This window comes from Aethalodelphis obliquidens, unplaced genomic scaffold, assembly GCF_003676395.1.
Source record: "Aethalodelphis obliquidens isolate GAN/ISIS:26980383/991018 unplaced genomic scaffold, ASM367639v1 scaffold6, whole genome shotgun sequence".
Lineage (NCBI taxonomy): Eukaryota > Metazoa > Chordata > Mammalia > Artiodactyla > Delphinidae > Aethalodelphis > Aethalodelphis obliquidens.
In genome coordinates, this window is record NW_020837950.1 from 12,259,923 (window position 1) to 12,271,677 (window position 11,755).

Here is an 11,755-nt window from a genome sequence, read left to right on the forward strand (position 1 = left end):
CTATGTGGATTATAGGGTTTCTTCCTCTGCATAGAAAGACTCAGAGCAGTGCTCTTTCATTGTTCTACAGAGTCTTCTTTTGGCCCTAACTTAGAAGTCCAGGATAATACAATTTCTATATTCTGTAAATGGATAATAATAGAGCTCACCTCCTAGGCTTGTTGTAAGGATTGAATGAATTAACGCACTCTAGAATGGTGGCTGGCACACAGTATAGCTCTATATAAGCCTTAGCTATTATTACTATTATTATAAAAGGGTGGCAGGCATGGCACAACTCAGAAAACCAGTGGAAATAGTGTAGGATTTGGCATCAGCACAGTTGGGCTTGAAGTTCAGGTATTAACTATAGTAGCCTTAGATAAGGCACTTAACCTGTCTGAAATCTCTTCGTATCCTCAGCTGTAAAAGGAAGTTAAAAATAATAATACCTTTTGTAAAGTTGTTGTTAGATGTAGAGCTAATGTACATATTAAATATGTAGCATAGAATAGAGCACCTAGGAGCTACTGCCTAAAGATGGATGTTATTATTATTGGTCCCCCTGGAATTTACATTTCCTGTTGCATTCATTTAAAACACCCTGGGAAGAGATATGGGAACATAGGTATATGTATAACTGATTCACTTTGTTATAAAGCAGAAACTAACACACCATTGTAAAGCAATTATACCACAATAAAGATGTTAAAAAAAACAAAACAAAAAAACAAAAAACAGAGCCTCATGATCAGTTTCCAGTCTATTTACTAGGTACTTACTGAGCGCTGACTCAATGCCTGTCTTGCCCTGCCCTGAGAGGCTGAAATAAATGGTGCAGGGATTTGCTCTCAGGAGCCAATAATCTTAATGGGAAAATAAGACTAAAATGTATGAAAGAGAAACATATAAAACTGAATAATATAAGACACTAAATTAAGGCAGAGGCATGGTTCAGTCAAGAACCATGAGCTAGCTGTATGGTTCTTAACCTGAGGACTCCAGTTAAGGACTCAAGGCCAGTTAAATGTGAAAGGTCTCCTTCCTGCCTGGCCAGCCAGAGTTTGCTCCTTTATGTATCTGCCTCTCCTCCTCTCAGCACCTGACTTGCTTGTCTCTTAATGGCTCTTCCCAGGACTGCTAATTTCTCCTCTAATTGGGTGTTTCTAAAACAAGGGCACAAACCCTTACTGTTTTTAACCCACGAAGTCTGCTTTCAGTCTTATTCTTTAGCTTTCCTTTTGCTCATTGGAGATGTTTTCTATTGGGCTGAATTATCCCAAAGTGCCTTTTTGAAGGTCAAAAACAAAAAAATACAAGCAATGGCTCAAACTTAATAGATCCTGTGGACATTAAAAATGTTCCATGAACTCTGTTAGGTGGGGAAAGATAGACATTAATGTAAGGGCTGAGGATTCCAAAACTGGTGTCTCCTTGCTTTATGCAAGAATAGCTAATTTAAATAATTCCATGAAAGATTTTCTGAAGAAGTAGATGCCTCAAGGTATTACCTCTATCTACCTGTTCTTACTCCATTTTCATTGGAAGATCCTGGAACCACTTAGCACCCAAATGTTCCCAAAGATCCTTACGAATGTCCTTCTCAGAAAAGTGTTCAGGCTGTAGCCTCCTCCCCTGCCTCCACCCCTAGGTTCCAGCTTCTGAAAGGAATCTCAGGGCAGCCCAGGGCAGATTCTACCTTAAGTGGTCTCAGCAGCTCTTTCTGGACTTTTCTGGGGCTGGAATCATAGCAGAAAGTCTTTTTTTTAAACACATTTATTAGAGTATAATTGCTTTACAATGGTGTGTTAGTTTCTGCTGTATAATAAAGTGAATCAGCTATACATATACATATATCCCCATATCCCCTTCCTCTTGTGTCTCCCTCCCACCCTCCCTATCCCACCCCTCTAGGTGGTCACAAAGCACTGAGCTGATCTCCCTGTGCTATGCAGCTGCTTCCCACTAGCTAGCTATTTTACATTTGGGAGTGTATACACAGCAGAAACTCTTAACTGCATTTTTCCTGATTTGAAACAAAAGTAATCATGCATTACTAGAATTCACAGGGAGGCATTCTTTGCTTTATTCTAAGCAGTCACTTAATCCCTTGGTAGCCTCAGCGCTTTCAACCATAAAAGCCGCAGTGAGTGATCAGTACGCCTCTTTAAGGTGGGTGTGTACCTCTTATGTGTAAACTGTGAAGCACTAAACACACGTAAGATTCTGAGCCATAAACTAGCTGCCTTGTGAATATGATGCCATCAGACACTAAAGGGAGAGTGAGATGAAATTAGTATAAATGTAATAAACCAGTCCTAATAGCAGTTAACCGGTTCTAATAGGGAAAAAAAGCAGGGGGGCTTTTCTTTGAAATGGATATTCTATTGCATATTTCTGTAACTATATGAAAGATGACCTAAGCTGTGATGACAGACATGTACCTTTGCAATAGCTTTCCAAGCGAGTTTTCTGGAGATACATATCTCTCCATATATCTATATATACATGTGTTGTTATGCCCCAAGTTGACCTTGGTGTTTCACAGTGTCTCTTTCACCTTTGCTGCTATTTGCATAGGCTATCAAGGTATCTAGGGTTATCTTTGCTCTGGGCTGAAGACAGCCTCTCCATCCTCATGTGGAGAATGTGGGGGAGGTTCTTTGTGCAGCACTTGTAGTTATAACCTGATCCTGTTCGCCAGGTAACAAGGTAAAAACTATTGCTCTGAGGCAGTGAGTTTGACATAACTCCTGATGAAACTGGGGTATCTATGCGTGTGCTTTGGTCCAACGCTCATAAAGGAGGTCTGTTGGGGAAACTGAACTGGGGTTGGCGGGGGAGTGCAACCTGGGCCCTGCAACCTTGCACAACAGTCATTCTGTGATTTTCCAAGGTTACCCTCTATCTTGTACAAGGCCATCTACCTTTGGAATGATTGATTTAAGGGAGCTTCAACCTTTGTTCTTTAGATTCAGTAGCTTAAAGGGGAAGTCAGCTTTTTCTTTTTGAGGCAGATAGCAGGACCTAATGTCATTGAGAGAGAGCCAGGGGCCTAATATCTCATTCTGTTCCCTCCTCTAATCTAACGTAGCAGCTCTTTGATGCCCCTGGAAGTCCAGACTCAGATAAGTTCTGTGGATGATAGGAGGCAAATAAGATAGCTGGACAACTTTAGACAAAGATGAAGAAGGGGTCAAAGGTCAGGGAGATGTGGTGGAAGGGACACGGGTGGAAGGCAGTGCTTTGGAAGGCGTGCATTGAAGAAACCTACCTCATCACACATGTCTGTATTTAAGGAACACCCAATCATTTGTCAAAAAATAAATTTTTGTTAAATTTTCAAATCTGTGCATGAATTTAGCCACATTTTGGCTGAAATATTTTCATGTGAACTATAAACTTGTTTATTGTTAAAGCTATTTAATAAAGTATTAAATGAAAATCATTAAAGAAAATATACTTTAAAACTCCACAGAGCAAACTGTTTTCATATTTCTGTGTTCCCCCCAACTTTTCCAAATATATTTCCCAGCTAAAGTCACTCTAACATTTTCCATGTTATTTTTAGTTTTCATAATAATCTTCGTATAACAATTCATCAATCTGATGAAATATGATTTACTTAGTCATCTCCCTCTTTTCATAAAAATTAGCTTGTTTTCCTTTTCCTGCCATCTTTCCTTCCTTCTTCCCTCACTTTACTTACCCTCCTTCCCTCCTTCCTTCCTGTCTCTCTCTTTCTCTCTCTTCATGCCTTCCTTCCTTCCTGTCATAAATAATGTAGTAACTAACTTTGGTCATATAGCTTTTAATTTGTTTGTATCCTTTCCTTTTTTGAATCCCAGGAATGAGCTACCTATTTTTTGAATTGTTTTGCATGTTTCCAAATTGATTTCCATACATTTTGGCCTTCACTGAGAGTGTTTTCTGACCACCTGCTTGGAATCATTGATTGTTCTTTCAGGGGATAACTGGCCATCATGAATGATATAAAAGTGCTACTCACCTACTTGGTACCACAGGGGACAGGACCCGGGTCTTGAAAGCAGGACACCCAGGCTCTAGTACTGGCCCTGCTACTAATTAGCTTTACGGTCTTGGATCAGTCAATTCCCTCTTAGCAGCCTCAGTTCCCTCCTTCATTATACTGAGCTAAAAATAAACACTCTAGAGAATCGTTGTGAACATGGAATGAGGTAATACATGTAAAGACCCTATGAAAACCACATGAACCTAAATTTGAAGGACTTTGAAAGAGCAAGCTGAAAATTATTTAACCTGCTGTGCAGAACGGTGGGATGTTGTGTAGGCTTGAGGGGTGTTCACAGATGGCACTCCCTGACCTTTCAAGGCTCGCAGATGACCACTTTGTCCTCATTTATTTTTTTGCTGCTGATCAAAATTATTCATTGTTCATTTGGGCTAGGATTCATTTCAGTTTGATTTATTATTTAATTTACTCAGCACTTCTTTATATTAAGTATCAAGTTTTCTACTAGTTACAATTGCTGCTCTTCCAGATTATTTAATATTCATTCATTCCACAAATATTTATTGGGTGCTTAAGATATGTGAACTTTATTGTTCATTGCTAAAAATAAATTATGTGATTGTCATTTTCTTATTAATTTTTTGATAATCTTGAAACTCTCTTGGAAACAATATCTTACCCTCATTATTCTTAGGAGAGAATTTAAATATTAACAAAAGTTACCACCTTTCATAAAGAAAATATTTACCCATTCTATTTTTAATGGTTTGAATTCATATTTTCTATGGTTGGACTAACTTAGTAACGATCATATTAAAATTCGTTTCCCTCCTATTTTCTTTTCAATCATTATATTTTCAACTTATTCTAACAAATCATCTATTGTTATCAATTTGCCTAGTGTCAGGATTTCCACATAGAAATCATGTAAAAACTAAACTCTAATATATTTGTTCCTTTAAAAAAGTCCTATTATTGTTATAGAATTCTAATTTCAATTATAATATTACTAAACTAAACCAATGCCTGAGCCAGAATCTAAACCTGGCAACACAAAGGGAAAAAGGTCTAGAATAAAGTTCATAATTTATTAAATGAAGCATCTGTGGGTTTCCCCAGATATTAGAAGGGCACTTAGAAGAAATCAATATCAGTAAATTGGTACCTTACTGAAGTTCAGGTTCTTTGCCCAAGGAGAACAGTTGCATGCCAACTTTGCAGAAGGTGAAATGACATTTCAAGCTTTCTGTTAGTACTAAATTAACAATAGTGATCCTATTAGTAATCTTTTTAATGCAAAAAGACTGTATCTCCAAGTATAATTGAAGGTAAAATGACCTGGGTTGGAGACTTTAAGCCTTTCCTCAGGATTTAGGAATAAAAAGTTAAAGATAGTCAATATAGAAACCACTCTGAAAATTACAAATAACATAATTTGTACAGAAACAAAAATAAGACCTACCATTTGGGGGCCTGCAACAAAGGCAGACTGACCATGAACCTAAGGAAGCTGAAACTTCAGGACTCCTCACTCGCCTGAGTCCCCATGAAATGTGCTGGAAGGGTGGGGAGCCAGGTAGTGATTGGAAACATTTCTAAGTAAGTATCGATATTTCTGATAAATTCCTTGAAGAGACCTCAGAAAATAAGGAATCTGAATCTCCAAGACCACAGTAATTTGTTGTAATATTTTTCTCATTCTAAATAGATGTTTACTTTTGTACCAACTTTTGTGTCCATAATTTTGAATTTTTTCCTTATGTAAGTCTCAGGCCCATGCAACATAGATCCACTCCTGGCCTACGAGCTTCTTGAGTGCAGGAACTGTATCTCTTTTGTTCACAGTTATACATACAGATGTCCAGGGAAGAGCCTGGCATAGAATACTTGTTGAATAAATGCCCACTATGGATCAGCTAGTTTGTTGGTGACCTGACATACATTGTTGATAATATAGCCTCTGCAAAGCAGGGTTTTTTTTTCCCCCATTTGAGAGAAGAAACAAGTTCACAGAGGCTAGGTAGTCATGGAGACAGGATATGAATTCAGGCCTCTCTGATCACTATACTAAACCATTGTGCTTTCTGTATGTCCCACCAGTTCTAAATTTTGAGTGTTGGGGAAAGGCCATTTGACATGAACCACAGCATACTGTTTTAAAATTATATTTTCTTTCGGCTGTACTTGGTTATTAAAAGAACTAAACAGTCCTAGAATGAGGGTCCCACTCTCACCTGTTGAGAATAAAATATCTATATGTGTCTGGAATTTAGGATCACCTAGAAAGTTCATGGAGGACCTGCCAGCAAATTTGAGGTATTCAGAAAACCATGTAGTTGTCCAAGTGTCTAGTACAGCATGTAACATTTATGTGTAATTCCCTGTACCTCTTTCCTAGAACCAGCGATGTTGACATTGGATATTGTCCTTACTGGCGTCAGAGGCTAAATGAGTCCCTTAGGAACCATTTCTACACTTGACTGTCTTGACCAAGGATGGTGATCATTACACCCTTGTCAATGTTAGACTGAAAGGGCAGGGACGCTGTGGTTGCATAGCAGTTAGCCCAGCATCACCTTTGAACAAATCATAATTAAATGGTCCTTAAAGATGAGTGACTTTCATGATCAAATATAACAGAATAGTGGTTAAATTACAGAATCATAGAAAATTTACAATATAAACAGTAATAAGAATGAACATATATTTAGTGCTAAATGTGCTGAGCACTATTCTAAGCACTTTCCATGTACTATCTCATTTAATCCTCATTTAAATCTTGAGAGGTAGGTACTATTATTATTCCCGTTTTATAGGAGAGGGAAGAGAGGTTAGGTAGCTTACTCATAAGCAAAGTCAAGCCCAGGCTGTATTGCTCCAAGTTCTGTGTTCTTGCCTGCTAATTAGAGATAGAAGATGGACTTTAGAGATCATTTGGTTCAATTCTTAAAAACTATCTATTATAGATAAGATGCTGAAGCAAAAGAAATAAGTGACTTGGGAATTCTCTGGTGGTCAAGTGGTTGGGACTCTGTGCTTCCACTGCAGGGTCCCGGGGTTCGATCCCTGGTCAGGGAACTAAGATCCCACAAGCCGCATGGCATGGCCAAAAAAAAAAAAAAAAAGAAAAAGAAAAAGAAGTGACTTGCCCAAGGTCTCAGTTAGTGCAAAGCCAGAATTAGAACTAAATCCTTCAGCCTCTAGATCACTGTGATTTCTGGACATGATGCAAATTAAATTATGAGCTTTTGAAACACACTTTTACATCTTAGACTCAAAGGTGATTGAACAGGCTGTGCAAATGCAAGGGTATGTAACAGACATGGCACAAAAACAAGGGCCAGTACATTGAGAAAGCCATCTGACAGTGTTTGGGTGCCAGGAACACTCTAAGAGACAATCTGAGAGTCATGGTTTTGATTATGCCTTCATCCAATCCCCTCAGTCCCCAGTCAAACAGTTCATTGGCGTTACCTTCTGTTCTGCTTAATTATTTTTCCCCTTCAAGAAATTATACACATCAGTAAAATCAAGTTTAGAGAAATTATTTTTACTTATCTCTTTCCTTCAACCCATGGCTATTTTTTTTTAAATAAAGTTATTTATTTATTTATTTTTGTCTGCGTTGGGTCTTCTTTGCTGCACGTGGGCTTTCTCTAGTTGTGGCAAGCGGGGGCTACTCTTTGTTGCAATGCGCGGGCTTCTCATTGCGGTGACTTCTCTTGCTGCAGAGGACAGGCTCTAGGGGCGCGGGCTTCAGTAGTTGTGGCACGCAGGCTCAGTAGTTGTGGCACACGGGCTCAGTAGTTGGGGCTCGCTAGCTCTAGAGCTCAGGCTCAGTAGTTGTGGCACACGGGCTTAGTTGCTCTGCGGCATGTGGGATCTTCCTGGACCAGGGCTTGAACCCACGCCCCCTGCATTGGCAGGTGGATTCTTTTTTTTGTTGGAGGTAGGAGTTTTTATTAATTAATTAATAATTAATAATTAATAATTAATGTTGGGTCTTCGTTTCCCTGCGAGGGCTTTCTCTTGTGTGGCAAGCGGGGGCCACTCTTCATCGCAGTGCGGGGGCTTCTCACTATCGCGGCCTCTCTTGTTGCGGAGCACAGGCTCCAGACGCGCAGGCTCAGTAGTTGTGGCTCACGGGCCCAGTTGCTCCGTGGCATATGGGATCCTCCCAGACCAGGACTTGAACCCGTGTCCCCTGAATTAGCAGGCAGATTCTCAACCACTGTGCCACCAGGGAAGGCCTCAACCCATGGCTATTATTTTATCCTTTTCTTCACTCTTCATTCATTTATGTTGATTGATTGCTTAAATTCAAGTCTATAAACACTTATTTAACAAACACAAGGTAGCTTTGTGCAGTGGCAGTATCATAGCCAATGAGGTTTATCCGAGGCATGATTATTGCTAATTGAAAATTTTCCTAATACCCTGCCATGAAGACTTGAAATATAGTTGGCATTGGCAATTTTTGAGAGTCTCTATGGAGACTGTTTAAAAAAAAAAATGCGAGTCACCTTAGTAGGCATTTAGAAAAAATATTAACAAGATAGCTCCTGCCTTCAGATGAACTCTGACCTCTATTAGGAGAGAGAAGTATAGAAATAAGTAGAAGAAAAACAGTATACGTCTACATTTCAATTAATTAGAAATGATAACAAAAGCTTAATGTAGTAATATTCAAATTTGTTTAAAAAATGACTATATGTATATGCTTATATATACATAGAAAAATATTTGGACATTGAACAAGCTGCTAGCAGTTGTTACTTCTAGGGTATTGGATTAGGGAGTATGAAAAGAGGAGAGCTTTCCTTTTTAACTTTATGTCTTTCTGTGTTGTTTGAATGTTTTGCAGTAAAAATGCATTATCTTTGAAATTTAAAAAAGTCATGAGAATTGGTTGAAACAGATGGTTTCTGTTAGTGAATTTAATTGCTCTATGCAATTAAACTTCTCTGAAGTTCCAAAAATCTCAAAGGAAAAGAAAGAAACTTAAATTAAAAGTTCTGTTATTCTGGATTTCATTATGTATTTTTACTCCGGAATAATACGTTGATATTCAAAGGTAGAAGGAGGAGGCGTACAATACACACATGATTAACATGGAAGAAGAACTGATAACAGTAAACCCAGCTCTTTATTTAAGATTCAGTCACATAATCTGTGGTCAAGATATGATGCTATAAAGAACCAATGAATGGAATCCTCCAAATACTAAAAGATCCTGGTTTTCATCAGCCTTAAGGTCCCCCCAAACAAGTAGCACTATTAGATCACCCAGGAAATCACTTTAATTACTTCTGTGATTCACTGTTTATTGGTTAGTAAGTTAGAAGGTTCTGATCTAGTCTCAGCATCCCTCTACTATTCAGCAAGAGAATTGCTGTTAATGTTCAATAATTTTAATTGCTCCTTTTTAACATAGACTATTTTCTAATATTGAGTTTTCTCAGTAAGATTTTTTACATGCAATTAAATGATACATGTATTATATTATAAACAAGTGTGAAGTTTCCCTCAGTTCATAATTTCGTCATATCTAGCACTGTTTCCACTACTTACAATATTTTCTGTTCTCCAGTTGGGCCTAATTTTCCATGTATGAGAGTGTTCATATCAAATTAAGCTGTTTAAATATGATCATAATGTTATTCTCTGAATATTTATAATTACATTTATTTAAACCTGTTAATCATTCACTGAAGTATAACTTTTTCTACTTAATGATTAGAAAAGGTAAATACTGCTCTCTTGAAGGTTATAAAATACCAATTGCCGTCTACAAATAGTTTTTTTTTACATGACTCTTCTGTCTAACAATGGTATTCTGGTTATTGAAACTTTTTAGCAATTCTTATCCGAAAGCTGTTTTTACCTTTTATTCAAATTTGATTAGGAACATCTACAAGAATACTAGTTTTAACTTGTTTGATCATTATTTCCTATATTTTGTTAGAGGTGTCTTAGATCCAAATGAAGATGAGTTGGGATAATAATATAAGTACTACGGGGAGTTCCCTGGTGGCCTAGTGGTTAGGATTCTGGGCTTTCACTGCTGTGGCCCGGGTTCAATCCCTGGTCAGGGAACTGAGATCCCAAAAGCTGCGTGGCGTGGCAAAAAAATATATATATATATGTGTGTATTTATATATATATATGTACTATGCATTAGCTAATTAAATGAATGATTGTTTTAACATTTTAAAACTTTAGATGGCATCGCAGAGGACACACGTATGTGATTTCACAGCACTTTAATGGGACACTAAAGTTTTGAGCAAATAAAAAGTAAAATCATGGGGACAAAGGAAAAAACTAATGGTTAATGTATGGGTCAGTGATAAATTGTTCATAGGTGTTGTGGACAAATAAAACATGTAGATAGATTTTTAAAAATAGATCTTTATTGGAGTATAAATGCTTCACAGTACTGTATTAGTTTCTGCTATATAACAAAGTGAATCAGCTATGTGCATACATATGTCTCCATATCCCCTCCCTCTTGCGTCTCCCTCTCACCCGCCTTATCCCACCCCTCTAGGTCATCGCAAGGCACTGAGATGATCTCCCTGTGCTATGCAGCTGCTTCCCACTAGCTAGCTATTTGACATTTGGTAGTGTATATATGTAGATGCTACTCTCGCTTCGTCCCAGCTTCCCCCTCCCTCCCCGTGTCCTCAAGTCCATTCTCTATGTCTATGTCTTTATTCCTGCCCTGCCACTAGGTTCATCAGTACCATTTTTTTTTTTTTTTAGATTCCATATATATGCATTAGCATACGGTATTTGTTTTTCTCTTTCGGACTTACTTCACTCTCTATGACAGACTCCAGGTCCATCCACCTCACTACAAATAACTCAATTTCGTTTCTTTTTATGGCTGAGTAATATTCCATCCTATATATGTGCTACAACTACCATATGACCCAGCAATCCCACTACTGGGCATATACCCTGAGAAAACCATAATTCAAAAAGAGATGTACCACACTGTTCATTGCAGCACTATTTACAATAGCCAGGACATGGAAGCAACCTAAATGTCCATTGACAGATGAATGGATATACATAGATTGTTTTGGTCTTTTTTTTTCTTTTTGCGGTACGCGGGCGTCTCACTGCTGTGGCCTCTCCCGTTGCGGAACACAGGCTCCGGACGCGCAGGCTCAGCGGCCATGGCTCACGGGCCCAGCCGCTCCGTGGCATGTGGGACCTTCCCAGACCGGGTCACGAACCCGTGTCCCATGCATCGGCAGGCGGACTCTCAACCACTGCGCCACGAGGGAAGCCCTGTTTTGGTCTTTAAATAGGGAATATGAGTCAAATATCTATTGAGTCTGCATCAACACAAGTGGGTGCAATGGAGTTGTAGGCTGTAAATTGTTTTTCACTGAGGCTAGGTAGCTGATTCATGTCATTAAACCTGCTAGCTTGGATTCGGACAGATGAAATTTAAATTTTGGATCTGACACTTATTATGAGTAAAAAACCCACACTTGTACAGCTTTGTAATCTCAGGCAAATTTCTGTGGGCTTCAGTTTCATCAACTATAAAATGCCTATAAGAATATCTACCTGGCAAGGTTGATGAGAGAATTGAATGAGCTAACATATATAAAGTACCTAGTACAGTTTCTGACAATACATTAGGTGTGTGAAAAAAATTCTGCTTAAAATAATAGTTATTAAGAATAGTATGATAGAATGTCAAAAAGTTATCTGTAGTAATTGTCTCAAGTCTCCATTTTCAGACTTAAGACCAATCTCTGTCCT

General features: G+C 38.3%; 1 protein-coding gene and 1 non-coding gene across 2 annotated transcripts in view; one reads left to right on the forward strand and one right to left on the reverse strand.

Moving 5' to 3' along the window:
* Window positions 1–11,755, reverse strand: part of KLB (klotho beta) — a 34,539-nt gene that overhangs the window by 14,634 nt on the left and 8,150 nt on the right. The window lies entirely within an intron of this gene.
* On the forward strand, window positions 8,330–8,469 carry LOC113619317 (U4 spliceosomal RNA). Its single transcript, XR_003432350.1, has one exon. It is a non-coding gene; the product is annotated as a U4 spliceosomal RNA (small nuclear RNA).